Consider the following 17,225-nt stretch of genomic DNA (forward strand, 5'->3'; position numbering starts at 1 on the left):
AAATTTAAAAAAAAAATTTTTAAAGGAATATTTTTAGGTATGCTGGGCATTCTGAATATATGTTTGCTTTTCTGAATATATGTTTGCTTTTACATGTTTATCATTACACTCTGTGATACTTTCTATCTTTTAGGAAAATCAACTAGTCTCACAGAGGTTAAGTGACTTTTAGAAATTCAAATAACTGGTCAATGAAAGAGCTAACATTATAATTCAGTTCTCTCTTCTACTCTAGTGCATTTTCCATGAGTCTGTTGCAAATTGAATTAAAATAAGCCAATAATAAAAACATGTAAGTTATGTCTATGGTAAACAAAGACTACATTTCCATTAAAATCTCTAAGAAAAATGTCTTTGTGTAATGAGACAAGTTTTGGCTTGCTGGCATACTGATTCCTGGAGTGGTCTGCTGAAATGGATCTCGGGATCTCAGTCCATTGCCATGGCTGAGACTAAACTATCTGGGCACATATGCTGCTCCTTGGATTTGTTTCAGGCTACAGTTTGGCAGTCTCAGGCTTACCTGGGACTGGTAACAAATCAATAATGCCATTATGGTAAGCTTTGCTTCTAAACTTAGAAAAGGAAAAGAGCTGAGACCGGTTTGGCTCAATGGATAGAGCGTCGGCTTGGAGACTGAAAGGTCCCGGGTTCGATTCTGGTCAAGGGCATGTACCTTGGTTGCGAGCATATCCCCAGTAGGGGGTGTGCAAGAGGCAGCTGATCGATGATTCTCTCTCATCGATGTTTCTAACTCTCTGTCTCTCTCCCTTCCTCTCTGTACAAAATCAATAAAATATATTTAAAAAAAAAAAAAGAAAAGGAAAAGAAATAAGAAGTCTACAAACTCTTATCCTCATATAAGTACTCTACTTATTTCTAACAGCAAACACCATAATTGAAACAGCAAACACCATAATTCAAAATATTTATTTCTATTATCTCCAATAGCATATTTACACACATCTTGGAGTATTGAGCATGTGCTGCTTACACAAACTTTATTTTCATGTCTATCATCTCCTCAGTTGCAATATGAGCTTTTTGTTAAGAACCATGTTTTACATCCTTTACCATTCATAGCATACCAAGACAAAGCTGTTACATAGGATATTTTGAAATACTTTCTGATTTAATTTTTATTTGACTTATTAGGCTTGACTTAACCCACTCAACATTTGAAAATGCTACCAACTTTAGAAATATTGTTATTTCCTTATCATAATGTGTGTCCTGATAAAGTTTTTGAAATCATGTATTTTTTTCCAGTGAGTATTCTTCCCAATTGCAGACTAATTTCAAGAATTTTCTTTATTCTTAATTTGAATAATGAAGCCACAATATATGACTGTTTTGTTTCACTAGTACTTTATTCATGTAACAATTTATAAACTTTTCTAAAAAATGGATTCTGTTAATTTACCAAAACTTTTATACATCTCTTCAGATTTAATTTTCTTTAAACAACTCACTTCTGACTTCTAAAATTATATTTTATTGCATGTTTTAAGTACTGTATTTATACATTTTCAAGTCAGTAGTTACATTTTCTTTCACTTAATGTCTGCATGTTTATTTATAAACCTTTTTCTACAATTGTATTTTAGGCATAAGCTGTGAACAAAGTACATGTATTAGAATATATTGCCCTGGAAGGGCTTCCCTTTCATTGTCTTCTTTCTATTTTATAAAACATTAAGTTATTTAAGACACAAAAATATTCAGTGATAGTTTGAAATTTCACAAGTAATGTAATATTTATGTGTTTTTTAATTTCCCCCAGACAACTTTTACCTTTAGCTCTTATATTAGGTCTATTACTCAAAATCTATTAATTTGTAAATGTAGTCTGAGGTAGAAGTCAAGATTCTTTTAAAAATATATATAGTCTCAGAGTTGTTTTCTGAAAATATACAAACATATTCTCGACCAAAAGTTAATAAAGGAATATTTTTCTATAAATTTGACTAGCGATCCTTTTTCATTTTTTGCCCAAATGATTTTCCTCTGGCTTGTTTTGACACCATGTATGTTTTTCATGGGTGTCTTGCCATAAGATTACAATTAATTTTCTAAAGAACAAATTTTCTAGATGTAATTTACTTTCAGGATATTTTCCTTACATGATATTCTTCTACTTTTCCCCGCTTTTGATTTAAATATTAGGAGGGTTTTGAAATTTAAAAAAAATATATTTTATTGATTTTTCACAGAGAGAAAGGGAGAGGGATAGGGAGCTAAAACGTCAATGAGAGAGAAACATCAACCAGCTGCCCCCTGCACACCCCCACGGAGGACGTGCCCGCAGCCAGTGTACATGCCCCTGACCAGAATCGAACCTGGGACCCTTCAGTCCACAGACCGACACTCCATCCACTGAGCCAAACCTGTTTCCTCAGCTTTTGAAAATTTTATAATGTAGTCTTGATAGCTTTTAAATTTTAATTTTTTGCACTATAATATGACTGCTTTAGGTTCATTTCCTGTTGTGAGATTTTATCCTGAGATGAACTACCAATAAAAATTTTAGTTAACACTTTAGGAACAGCTTTTTGTCCAGTGCAATTAGTTTTTCTAGGATATTCGCTTATTTCAATTAGCCAATTTAAATTAGCCTGAAAACTTTTACTGTCAAATTTATTACTCTAAAACAATCTTATTTTATATGTAAATATTAGGGGAATTTTTTTTTAAATATTTTATTGATTTTTCACAGAGAGGAAGGGAGAGGGATAGGCCTCTTGAGTAGGCCCTGAGCAATCCTGGTAGTATGCTGAATTTAGATATCAAAAACCCTCTTCCCACACCTGTTTGCAAGACAACTTCAAGACTTTGTGGATTCTAGCAACAGAGAGGCATTGACAGGACTACTCCAACCATGAAGACAGAAGAGAAGCAGTCCAGAGATGGAAGATGCTGACAATGCCTTGCCATAATAGCAGTCAGCAGCTGTGTATCACTGCAGGTTGCCCAGGACCAAACCAGAGAGGGTTGGACCTGCATTACCACCATTTGCCCACCATCCAGAACTGAAATGTCATTGCTGACATGTACACATAAAGAACTGTTGGACATTGAAATTGGGTCTCAAAAGAACTGGTGGCCCAGAAAGAAACTCTCTACAGACTGATGCATATGCCTTTCAGCATAACAATTATTGTTTGTCTCATTTTTTATTCTTATAAGCATATTTCCAGTAGAACATGATCTCACTCATCTATCCCTATACCTTCATTCTCTGTTGTCTTTTGATCTGAAGTGAGTATCTCATAGACAATATATGTAAGGATCTTGTTTTGTTATATAATCAGCCAATGTGCTTCTTTTGATTGGAGCATTTAGTCCATTTGCATGTAAAATAATTGTTAATAGGTATATACTAATTGCTATTTTATTATTCATATTTTTTATATTGTTATTTTTCTTCTTTCCTTAAAAAGACCCTTTAACGTTCTTGTAATACTAGTTTAAACAGGCATTCAGACACCCCCTTCACAATCTCGGACTGCTGGCTCCCAACTGCTCACCTGCCCACCTTCCTGATTGCTCCTAACCGCTTCTACCTGCCAGCCTAACCACTGCCCTGCCAGCCTGATTGCCCCTAACTGCCATCCCCTGCAGGCTTGATCACCCCCAACTGCCCTCCCTTGCAGGCCTTGTGCCTCCCAACTACCCTCCCGTGCTGGCCATCTTGTGTCCACATGGGGGCAGCCATCTTTGACCACATGGGGGCAGCCATCTTGTGTGTTGGAGTGATGTTCAATCTGCATATCACTCTTTTATTAGATAGGATAGAGGCCTGGTGCATGGGTGGGGGCCAGCTGATTTGCCCTGGGTGGGGGTTCCCTTGGGCTGTGGGGTGGCCTGGACAAGGGCCCTGTGGTGATTTGCAGGGGGCCCACCTCCTGGCAACCCAAGGGGAAGCCCTGGTGTCTGGGATTTATTTATCTTCTATCATTGAAACTTTGTAGCCTAGAGTGGAGGCAGGGCCTGCCAAGGCAGGCAAGAAGCTTTGCTTCCTCTCTCGCTGGGAGAAACCCAAGTCTCCTGCTTGCTCCAGCTTTGTGACAGCCATCATATTTGTTGGGTTAATTTGCACACTGGCTCCTGATTAGCTGATAGGCATGGCTTATGGGTGTATTGGAGGTACATCAATTTGCATGTTTCTCTTTTATTAGATAGGATGGGAATCCTCAGGCTAAAAGTATTATTGTCAAATTATACTCAGTTCAGTGAAACCCCTCATTCACCTTACAAAAACAAAAGCATAACGCTCTGACTGTAAGCATCCTCAAACGAAAATATCTAGTGAAATTTCAGAACAAAAAAAAACCCTCTAAAATGAATTCATAATATGAAATTACAAAACATGCAAAATTACAAAACATGTTTTTTTAACCGTTGCCAAATGGCTTAAACAATACTAATCATATCACCTCACCATTTGTATAGTCACAAATTCAGTGCAGAGAGCATGGTTAGTAGACATGTTGGTTTTGGTATGAGCTGGAAGGCTTGAGGGCAACTAGCTGAAATTGTTTGAAGAGTCATCTTAGTTTGTCCAGATTGTTATGACCAGGCTTGTGGTTCAAGATCATGGTGCCAGCATACTTGGTGTTTAGTGAGAGCCCATGTTCTAGATGGCATCTTCTCCCTGTATCCTCACATAATGAAAGGAGCAAGGGAACTTTGTGGGGCCTTTTTAATAAAGGCACTAATCTCATTTAATCTCATTTATATGTACTCAACCCGTATGATCTAATCGCCTCCTATAGCCTCCACATCCTAATATCATCACCTTGAGCATTAGGTTTTGAACATATGAATTTTAGAGGACACAAACATTCAGAGCATAGGAACTTCATTGGGGTTTGAAAAGCTGCTTCCAAGGTGGCTAACTCACCTAGCTGGCAAATTGGTATTGGCTTTTGGCAGGAAGCCTTCTATATGGTCTTCTCTATAAGGCTGCCTAACTGTCCTCACAACATGGTAGCTAGATGTCCCCAGAAAGAATGATGTAAGACACCAAGAAGGAGGCTGTAATGTCTTTAATGATCAAACCTGGTAAATCACACATTGTCACTTTGGTACTCACATTGATCAATTCCTTTAAATGGGGAGGAGATCAACACAAGAGTGTCACCAACCGGAGGTCATTTATCAGGGAAATCTTCAAGGTTGGCTATCAAAGATACTGTAGTGGATTTTATTATACCTCATTAATTAAGGTAGAATTATGTTCCCCAGAATTCCCCTCTCAACCTAGTTTTGTGTTGGTGATAGCTCAGAGAGAGGATTGAATGGGAATTGGGAGGGTGAAGTGAAACAGGAGCTATAGTCTTTTTACTCTCAGGTCAGTGCTGAGCACAAGGTACTATTGCTGCTCATATAGGTTGTTGTTTATTGGCTGTCTCACTTACTGAAGGAAGACAATAACTAGGTTCACATTAATGCCACACCTGCCAGATTCCCCAGTCAGCATCTCTGGTTCTGAATGAGGTACTCTTTAGCAGGTACTAGCTCCTCTTGCAAATCATCACAGCTTTGATTTTGGAGACTTGGAAGCAGTGAAAGGCTGACCTGGAATCCAGTTTTTCCTGATAGATTCTGGCTTATCCTTGCAGGTATTGGTTTGTCCTTGCTTTCCCATTTCACACCCATCTTTTCATCCTCCATGCATGTCCTAATGACTTCAGGCTCAGCACTAGACACAGAAACAATAACCTCACAAAAACTATTTAACCAACTCCCACAAATATATAAGGACAAATTCCTATAATGAATCCCTTATTATATACAAATCTGATAGTTTTGTGTGTTTTTTGTTTTTTCAGATCACACTGTGACTGACACCAAGACTATTAAATAAGTGGCTTTAAATTGAATAAACCAGAAAAGAATAAATCAATTACTATAAGAAATAAGATGGCATAAAAAAAATTCATATATTTGGAAAGAGGTAAAAAAGAGACTGTAAAAATGAGAAGTACTGTATTTTTCGGACCATAAGACGCACTTTTTTCCCCCCAGAAGTGGGGGGGAAAAGTCCCTGCGTCTTATGGTCCAAATATAGCCTACACATATACTTTTAGAAAAAAGTTTTTTTACTTGCCCGGCTCTGTGTGGTCTCTGTGTGCTTGCCCGGCTCTAAAATGGTTCTAAATGCTGCTGTTTACTTTACAGGGTTGATTACATGTGTTTATGACTGTGATGTTGGGTTTTAATGCACATAAAATATTTTAGGACACTATTTGTTTCAGAATCTTTTTTTCTTCATTTCCCTTCTCTAAAAACTGGTGTGTCTTATGGTCCGAAAAATACGGTATGTTAAATTTAAAAAAAAACAACATCTTCCAATATAAGGGGTTTATTACTTAGAAATACGCTCTGACAGAATATAGAAGACGGTAACAAAATTTCAAAGAAATAGTAGTTCAAATAAGATAGATGTTTATTTTTCTTTCATAAATACAAGCCACTCAGGGCTCCTGTGGTTGTAAGGCATTTCCTTATTGTCAGAAAATCAGAATTCTTTTTGTAACATCCTCAGTAAGTTTTTATGTCTGTGCCCAGCATGGCTGCTCCACAACCTGCCATCACATCTGCACCCCACTGTGCCCCAATGGTGAAGAAAAATAGGAGGGCCCACTCTTCTCCTTCCAGAAGTTGTACACATCAATTTTCCTTATGTCCCATCAATTGGACCATAAGTACTTGCATGGAAGCTAGGAAATAGGTAGGTGGACAATTTTAATCTAAAATTGTATTACTACAAAGAGGAATATGGATATTGAGAGAACAAGCTCTAGTTGCTGATACACTGGTTATAAAGTAGTTAAGACTTCCCAGAAGACCATTAATTAACAATGATAAAAAGCTGAGGATTTCACAGAGACTAAAAAAAGTTTGAGAAAAAAAGGTGGGCAAAAAGGCAAAGATTAAAATAGAATAATTGCAAAAAATAAAAGGGTAAATATCATGAATTTTTCAAAACTGATAAACATAAATGATTTAAGAAGCACACTGAATCTGGAGTGAGAAAATAAAATTATATATATATATAATAAATATTAATTTTAATAAATTGAAACATCAGCAGAACTTTTGTAAAAAATGAAAAGCTGATTCTAAATTTTTTATGTAATTAAAACAACTTTGAATAGTCAAAGCAATTTCAAAAATTAAGAGAAACAGGAATGTTAAAGAACATATGATAACTGATTTTAAGACTTATTATGAGCTACAGTGATGAAGGGAGTGGAATTTTGGAACAAGGACAAATATTATATTTTGATGTAATGGAACAAAATAGAATCCAAAAACCTATCAAATTGGCTAATGTAATTCAATGGGGGAAAGAATGGCACGGGAATAACTGGATATCTCTCTCTCTCTCTCTCTCTCCATATATATATATATATATATATATATATATATATATATATATATATATATAATATATCTATATATCAATATATATATTTTATATATCTATATATCAATATAGATATATATAGATATATAAAATATATATATAGATATATAAAATATATATATATATATATATATATATATATATATATATATATATATATAAAATCTCTTACATTACAAAGAATAAAGACTGCCAAGTCAGTGAAATTTAGGAGTTCAATGGTTTGGGCTTCAAAGGACATCTACAAGGTAAAGAAAAAAATCAGTGCTTATTGCTTTTCTCATCAACAAAGAAGAAGTGCAACATTAAGTAGTCCCTTTCAGATACAGAAGGCAACATATTCCACATCTCAGGATGCTGTTCCTAAGCATTTATTAGATATTAAAAAATGTTCACATTCTACCATTGTATGCTAATATGGAAGAAATAAAACCTTAGTGAGCATGGTACTTAGGTGGTGAGAGGGAGACTATACTAGATTTCAGTAGTATGGGCTTCCTCACCCCAACACTAAACTATCAGTACTGTACAATATCTATAGACATACAGAAACAAACACCAATACCTCTTGAAAGCAATATCTTATCTAATAAAAGAGTAATATGCAAATTGACTATACCTCCTGTATAACCACAAACAACTCCCACCAGCCATGCTCACTAACCAGTCAGAGCGTGTATGCAAATTAACCCCAACCAAGATGGCTGCAGCCACAGAGAGCAGGAGGGAGGCTTGGGATTCCCAGGCAATGGAGGAAGCCAAGATTTCCACACACCCTGGCAGGCCTAAGCCTCCACTCAAGGATACAAAGTTTCAATTATAGAAGATAAATAAATCCCAAAAGAAATGGCTGCGGCCACAAAGGGAGCAGAAGGCTTAACTCTGCTCCAGGCTACAAAGTTTCAATTGTAGAAGGTAAATTCCAGATACCAGAGCCTCCACTTGTGTCACCAGGGGTGTGGCTGGCCAGCAAACCACCAATGGCCCCTCACCCAGGCAGCCCCATGCCCCAAGGGAACCCTCACCCTGATCCGGGACACCCTTCAGGGCAAACCAGCTGGCCCCCACCCATGCACCAGGCCTCTATCCTATCTATAATAATAAAAGAGTTATATGCAGATTGACCATCACTCCAGCACACCAGAAGGCTGCCCCCATGTGGTCAAAGATCCTGCCCCCATGTGGACACAAGATAGCCACCACAAGATGGCCAGCAGGAGAGAGCAATTGGGAAGGACTAGACCTGCAAAGGAGGGCAGTTGAGGGCAATTAGGCAAGCAAGAGAGGGCAGTTGGGGGTGCTCAAGCCTGCAGGGAGAGCAGTTAGTGGTGGCCTGCAGGGGAGCAGTTACACATCAATCAGGCTGGCAGCGGAGTGGTTAGGGGGTTATCAGGCTGACAGACAGAAGCAGTTAGGGGCAATCAGGAAGGCAGACAGGCTAGCAGTTGGGAGCCAGCAGTCCTGGATTGTGAGAGGGATCCCAGATTAGAGAAGGTACAGGCTGCGCTGAGGGATACCACCACCCTTTCCCCCATCCCCTGTGCACAAATTTTGTACACTGGGCTTCTAGTCTATAATAATAAAAGTATAATATGCAAATAGACCAAACAACAGAACAGCAGAATGACTGTCTGGATGATCATGTTATGACATGCGCTGGCTCCAGGCCAGCTAAGGTGGGTTTGATGTGATTGCTTGTGGGGGGGAGGGGCTGCCATCACCCCACAATTTCCCTGCAGAGGCCACTGGTTGGCGGGAAGATCAATCAAGGGGAGGAGGGAGATGGCAGTGAACAAAGTGCCAGCCCAAGGTAGGTGAGGGCAGGGGGCAGGGCTGGCTGCTGGCAGCCAGGGGAACCCTGGGTGTTGGCAACCAAAGGGAAGCCCAGGTCCCAGCAGCTGGGGAAAGGAAGGCCTACCCTTGCACAAATTTTGTGCATCAGGTCTCTAGTTCTATATAAAGACTAATCAGTCACTTGCTGCTGGCAGGATAGAAAAATGGCATGACCAATTAACATTTTAAATGAAGTGCTTAACTCAGATATAAAATCGTACTTGTGAAATGCGGAAACTAAACTAAAATGGGATGTTTTTTCCTCTGGGCAGGATGCAAAGGTGATTTCCTGGGTTCTTGTTTAGTAGGTGGATTTAAAGATTGAATCCAGAGACAAAAGGTAGTATAGGAAAAGGTAGAAATTTATTGGGAAACAAGCACAGAGGCCACATGGGCAGAGGGAGAGAAACCCACCAAGTCCCTCTTTCCTAAGGTTTATAAAGACTGTAGTTCTTTGTGTCTTGATATCCCCTCTGATATTCCCACTATAACAGCTTCAGAGCTCAAATCCCACATGGGGTTTCCCTTTCTCTCCCTTTTGTTTTTCTATTCCCTGTCACTTTCCTCTTTATTCTGTGAATGAGTGGCTTCCTCTCCTTTTATTCTGTAAATGTATCCCTTTTGGCAGCTCCCAGCTCCCTTGTTCTGTGAATACATGCCTTTTGCCAGCTCCCTTATTCTGTGAATTTATGCCTCTGGCATTTCCCAGCTTTGTAGCCCTGAGGTTTTTTTCCCATGGAACCCCTGATTCCTAAAACTTCCTAAATCTGCATATTTACCCATAAAAACTCCTTTCATAAATATGGGATGTCATTATTAGTATGCGTAGTTATTCTAAATCAACAATGATAATATGATTTTTGCCGGGAGCCATAAGGAAAAAGTCCGGTCTCACTTCCTGGTCAGTTCCACTTCCTGGTTGAGCAAGAGCGACAAAAAGCCCACTCGCGCCAAAACTGTTATCCCTCCCACATTGGAATAGCCAACCAGCTAAGAACAAGTACCCACTACCCAGCCAATCACCTTGTGACAATCCCCCCCTTTTCCTACCCCTCCCCTCCCAGCCTGAGAGCTTATAAACCATTGTTCTTGAATAAAATTTTGAGGCTTGATCAGAACCCTGTCTTGCCTCAGTTCTTCGCGTTCCTTGTTTGCTTCATTCTCTTAGGTGGTTTCCACGTGCCCTCGTTATTGCCCCGCAGGTCAGGGCAGATTTTGTGCTTCAAAATGGTAGGATGCCTGAAAATCAAGATCTTAACTCACTTAATATCACACCAGTTACGCATTGAGGAATTTGAGCCTCCAGAACCAATAATTCTGGACTCTATGGGTGTAGAAGTTCTAATTGACAAAGGTACAACTTATGGACCTCAATAGACTTCAGCTATGGCTTCTTCCTGAGTACTGCAGGCATTTTCCCCCCAAGGAGCCAACTGAGGCTAATTTATCTAAACTTCAGGAAAAGTTAGAGCTCTTGTCAAAGATGTGAGCAGATAGAAATATGTTTAACTATTTTCTGAGTTTCTTGCTACTCCTTTGCCAATTTTGAGAGTAAGTGTAATAATACAACAGACATGGCCTGTACAGGGCTACAGAATCCATGGTGACACAGGTCTGAATCATCCAAATCTAGCCTACCCAGACCAACAGGTCCTATTTAAGACTACGGGGATGCAAAAGGGTAGCTGCAAAGCGTCCTTGTCAACTCAGACTCCTATAACAAAATATAAAAGACTGGGTGGCTTAAAGAACAACACATCTATTTCTCATGGTTGTGGAGGGCCCCCAGTGAGGTCCCTTTCCTGGGTTATCGGAAACCTGACTTCTTACTACGTATGTCCTCACAAGATGGGGGTTAGATGTAATGGAGAGAAGGAATAGGGAGAAAAAGAGAGCACTCTGGTATCTCTTTCTCTCTTTATTAGGCTATTAATGGCATCATAACATTACCTCATCTGAACCTAATTATCTCCCAAAGGCCCCACCCCCAAATACCATCACACTGAGATATTTGGAGTTTCAACACGAATTTTAGAAAAACAAATATTCAGTCCATGATAATGAGGGTGATTATGAGTATCAATTGAAACCTCAAGCTCTACTACAAAATTGATAACTGTGTTTCCTTCCTCTAAACAATTTCGATCAGAAAAAAAAACAATCAGAATCATAAAGAAGCTGCTGCTTTCAATACATATGTGAAAGTTGACTCAAGTAGAATGAATTTTAAAATTCATTGGGTATTCTAAATTCTAAATTATACATTGTGTTTCATCCCTTTACTAAACTAATTATGATTCTGTGAGCTGCTGGAGTGCTGCTGGCTGGTAGAACAACCTCACCAGAAGTTCCTCCCTCCACAAGCATCCAACAATGTGGATGCAGGGCTATGAAGTTCTGGCGCAATCACATCATCTCTTAACTCTGAAAGGCCATCCAGTTCCAGAACTCTGTGGGACTTACTGAAGCCTTTATTGTGAAAGGACCAGAACCCAACTTCTTTGTCTTCCAATCCTTCCCCTTCTCCTGTAGGTGTTAATTTCAAGAATGCTACCTAATCAACATACTGTGCCAAATTTCACTTGGAGTCTGTGTCCCAGGGAGCATGGTCTGCAACATCAAAAACTTGAAAACAAACAAAAGAGAATTAACAAAGCAATAAATTCTTTCTTTGAAATGATGAACTAAAGTGATAGACTCTAGAAAAATTAATCAATGAATGCAGAAAGCACAAACTTTAAATATCAGGGACGAAAAATGAACATCTTAGAGTTCCTGAAAGTTAAAGTTATAAAAGAGAATATTATGGACAACTTTGTTCCAATAAAATCACAAATTTTGCTAAGCATTTATTTTTTAAAGAGCACAACTTAGCAAAAATAGTCATTAGAAGAAATAGAACCATGAAAAACATTACTAAAAATTCAAAACAAAAAAAATGAACAAATACATATACATAACTAACCAAAATTTACAAAGAAGAATTCAAATATATAAGTCATAGAACCATAATTTAAAGATCTTCCCAGTAAGGAAACAAGATGTTCAATGGTTTTATAGTGAAGTTTACCAAAATTGTAAGGAATAAATCACTTAATTTCTATACAAAATTCTTGAGGGAGGAAAATTAAAGAATTCTTTCCAAGTCCTTTTGAGTCTAGTATAACATTGGATTAAATAATATATCCTATATAATAAAAGGCTAATATGCAAATAGACCAAATGATGGAAAAACCGGAACAACCAAATAACCAAACAACTGGTCGCTATGACATGCGGCCACAATTCCACCTGGCACTTGCACCTGCTGCTGGCACTGGACTTCCTCACACCTGATGCCAGCATCAGAGCTGCTGTTCACACCTGCTGCCTAGGCCCAGCACTGGTCCCAATCATTCAGTGTAATCAGCGGGTACGAGCAGTAGCTGCTGGCCCTGATAGGCCCAGAAGGCTTCTCCACCTTCCTCTGCTCCTGAGCGGCAATTGGGGCATTATCCACTGCTTGCACCTGCAACTGATGTTGGAGATGGGCCCAATTGCTCTGCACTGTCAACGGGTGCAAGTGGGGCCAGTGCCTTCAGTTGATGGGAACTGTGGTGGGAGCAAGCTGCTGGCAGACAGGGGACCAGTGACTGTGGCAGGAGGGGCCAGGTAGAGGTGTGGAGTATGAGTCGAGACCTGCCCCTATGCCTTCTGCAGCCTTGAGGACCACACTTCCTTTCAAGGTGCATGAATTCCTGCACTGGGCCCCTAGTGATAATATAAGAAGAGGAAAAACAAGTGATTAGAGGGAAAAATCCTAAATAAAATAAAGAAAAATGTAATCCACAGTGATCCAAAAATATAATAGTGCTGCTTGTAGAATTGGGATTCTTGAGGTGTCATGATAAAAGTATCTTGTTGACCATGCATTGGAGCGTGAGGTCTGGTGGTAAGATTTATTGAAGCTGAAGTAAACAAAAAGGACTGTCCTAGGTCCAGCTCTGTCCCACTACTGAAGAAGTCCAATCTTCTCTTAATCAGTACCAGAAGAAAGGCCAGGGAGCAGAAATTCTGTGTCATTGAGTCAGTCTAGTTCAAACTCTGTCCCCATCTGGCTAGCTTGGCTTTGTTCCCTGAAGCACTATCGCTGGCACTATGTTGCTCTACACAGGATTGCACTTGGAGCTTGTACTTGTGGCCCACCTGGCTACTAGGCCAAAATGGTTTCTATGTAGAAAGAATTCATGAAACAATGGACAAACCAATATGTGTTACTAAGAGAGAGAGAGAGAGAGAGAGAGAGAGAGAGAGAGAGAGAGAGAGAGAGGGAGGGAGGGAGAGAGAAAGAGAGAAAGAGAGAGGGGGAGGGCTTTGTTATCTGGGCTTGGGATGGTACAGGTAATCTTTCAAACTAATCAATCAATTTCCCAATCCTTCATGAGCTTGTGCTGGGCCCTCCCTTAACCAATGAATTTCCAAGATCTTCTGGGTTCTGGGTCATTTTGTCTAATCTGATATTTCCCCCAGGATAGATATATTTTCCCTGGTTGGAACCTTGGCTTCTATTGCACATGGCTCGACAGAGGAATTTCTTCTGCTGTTTTTATTTCTCCCTGAGTAATCCCAAATAATGACCTGTGACATCCTTTCTGCCTACCTCAGGGATTATGTCCTGAGGGTGGAGGCTGCAATGGTCTCCTGAGAAGTTGTTTGTTTTTTTCCTCCATTTCTTTCTTTTCTGATCTGCTTCTTTGTCTCAGCATTTTTGCTGCTTCCCTGAGTTGGTAGGGTAGTTTTGTGTGCTGGTGTCCTATATGGCTCAGTGGGTCAGCCTCCTCAGTTACTTGAGGTGGACACTCTTGGTGCACCCCTTTGTGAACTGTGTGTACAGGCTTATTGTAGTTAAGTCTTGATTGTTGTTGGTATCACTGGGAGGAATTGCCCTCAAAGCCAATTGGTTGTGAGGATCAGCTGTGTCTACGCCAGGAGACCTTCTGTACTGGAAACAGCCATATACAATAGATAGAGCTAGACTTACAAAATTACAAAAGCCTCTGCGCTCTGCTAGGATGGGACGGAGTCTCAGGGATGAGCATGCAGTCTTGGCTTCCCATCAGCCTGCCCTTGCACATGCACTTCCAGACCTCTGCCTTCCACGGCTTCCCTGAGTTTCTGCCTGACAGTCGAGATTCCCCCTCTAAGAGTGTGGGTCACCAGGGGATCTTCCAGAACTGGGGTTCAGTGCAGTCGGAACAGACTCAGTACAATCAGGAACTTCCAACTCCCTCCCACTAGGGAAAACCTGCGGCAACCTATGCAGTCAGTCTTTGCGTGCACTCCTGAGCACGTGCCTCCAGACCCCTGTCTTCCACGGCTCCCCCGAGTCCATCTCCATGTGCCTTTCTCTCTGAGTATCCAGATTCCCCCTGTATGAGCCTGGGTCCATGGGGTTTCGCCCGGAACTGGGGTTCAGTACAGTTGGGGGCTTCCTTCCCCTTCCCGCCAGAGAAAGCCAGCCAGGCACTGAGCTGCCCTTCCTCTCTGCGAGTGTGTCTCTGTCCCTCAGCCCTTTGCAGCTACTCTGATTCTCTGAGAGCTTTTCTCTTTCCTTCTAGTTGTAGAATTTCCACTCAACCAGCTTTCCTGTGGTTCTGGATTATGTCTGTCCTGTCTTTTAGTTGTAGTTTTGAAATTGTGCGAGGCAGCAATTTAGGTGCTAACCTATGCCACCATCTTGGTTTCTCCCCATTCTGTTAAGTCCTATTTTAATAGAGTGTTTTATAATTATAAATTATGCAAAAATATTTGGTGAAAAATCTTATAAAGACAAGTCATTGTTTGTTTTAAGACCCAGTGTAACGCAAGAGGAATAGTTGTCTCTAAAGAACAGGGTTTTAGCCCTCATTAACCCCTACATCAAATCAAGGGGCTTAATGAAGGCTAACAATAGCATGGGAACAGATTGAACAACATAGAGAATTATATCTAGTTATAATTGATTATTGTTCAGCTTTTATTAATATTTTATATTTTGTTTCATAAGTGGAATTTGTTGATATTTTGGGATGCATGTTTTTCTGTTGGTTTTGGGCTCCGACATGGCTCCATGTGGCAATGATGATGAACTTTGATCTCCTTGTCCCTGGATTTTCCTCTTCCACTATTTGCACATGAATTTATTAGACTTCATTCCTTTCTTCACTCTATCCTTCTGCAGTAGCATCTGGGGTCTCCTTTCCCTAACACAATTCTGAGTACAGAATGGCAGACCCTAGGGAATTATGAAGTAGGCAAAGATGTTTTCTAGTACTTTTTTTTTTTTTTAAATATATACTTTATTGATTTTGTACAGAGAGGAAGGGAGAGAGATAGAGAGTTAGAAACATCGATGAGAGAGAGTCATCGATCAGCTGCCTCTTGCACACCCCCTACTGGGGATATGCCCGCAACCAAGGTACATGCCCTTGACCGGAATCGAACCCGGGACCCTTCAGTCCCCAAGCCGACACTCTATCCATTGAGCCAGACCGGTCTCGGCTCTAGTACTTTTTTATATTACTTTCATTCCCAATTATGCTTCTTTGCCACTCACCAACAATCATTTTTTAATGATATTTTACCTTTTCATGATTGCTAAACATTCAAGGAATTCGTGGAATAAACTCACTCACTGAAGTATGATGGGCTGTAATCAGCCAATTAGGCTCTACACACTGCACTGAAAGTGTGCATGTTTTATAAAAATCAAAATTTTACTAGCTAGTCCCATCTGTAACTGCGAAATGCGACAACAAAATAGATCACAAACGAAAGAAATGGAGGACAAAAAGCGTCTGGATATAGAGTTCAAATCTACGCTTACAAGGTTTTTCAAGAATTTCCTAGAAAAGATGGATAAGGCCTATGAGGATATGAAAAGAGATCAACTAGAATTAATAAGGAGTCAACAAGAAATGATAAGGGATCAACAAGAAATAAAGAATACATTGTCTGAAATAAAAATATTTTACAGAGTCCTAAAAACAGAAGGGAAGATCGCAAGAATCAAGTCAAAGATTTGGAACATAAAGAGCCAGAAGACACTCCTCCACAGAAGCTAGAAGGCAAGAGAATCCAGAAAATTGAAGATAATGTAAGAAACCTCTGGGACAACTTCAAGCGAACCAACATCAGAATTATGGGGGTCCCAGAAGATGAGAGAGAGCAAGATATCGAAAACATACTGAAAGAAATAGTGATAGAAAACTTCCCCCATCTGGTGAAAGAATTAGACTTACAAGTCCAGGAAGCACACAGAACTCCAAACAAAAGGAATCCAAAGAGGACCACACCGAGACACATCATTATTAAAATTCCAAGAGCAAAAGACAAAGAGAGAATATTAAAAGAAGCAAGAGCAAAGAAGGTAGTAACCTATAAAGGAGCACCTATACGATTGTCAGCTGACTTCTCAACAGAAACCATGCAGGCCAGAAGGGAATGGCAAGAAATATTCAAGGTGATGAATAGCGAGAACCTACAGCCAAAAATAATCTACCCAGCAAAGCTATCACTCAGAATCGAAGGCCAGATAAAGAGCTTCACTAATAAAAAAAAGCTAATGGAGTTCATCACTGCCAAACCAGAATTATATGAATTGCTGAAGGGGGTTCTTTCAGAAGAGAAGGTAAACAAAGATAAAAATTATGAACAACAAATACGTAACTATCAACAAGTGAATCTAAAAACCAAGGAAATTAAAAAAAAATCTGATGAACAATATTAACTGTTGAATATAATAGAATCAGAGGTATGGAAGGGGAGTGAACTGACGATTCTTGGGGAAAAGGGGAGAGGGGGGCATGGGAAGAGACTGAACATAAACTGTGCACCTATGGATGAGGACAATGGGGAGAGGGGAAAGGGCAGAGGGTGGGGTGGGAACCTGGTGGAGGAGAGCAATGGTGGGGGGGGGGGGAAAAGGAACATTTGTAAT

The sequence above is a fragment of the Pipistrellus kuhlii genome, unplaced genomic scaffold, assembly GCF_014108245.1.
Source record: "Pipistrellus kuhlii isolate mPipKuh1 unplaced genomic scaffold, mPipKuh1.p scaffold_m20_p_1, whole genome shotgun sequence".
Lineage (NCBI taxonomy): Eukaryota > Metazoa > Chordata > Mammalia > Chiroptera > Vespertilionidae > Pipistrellus > Pipistrellus kuhlii.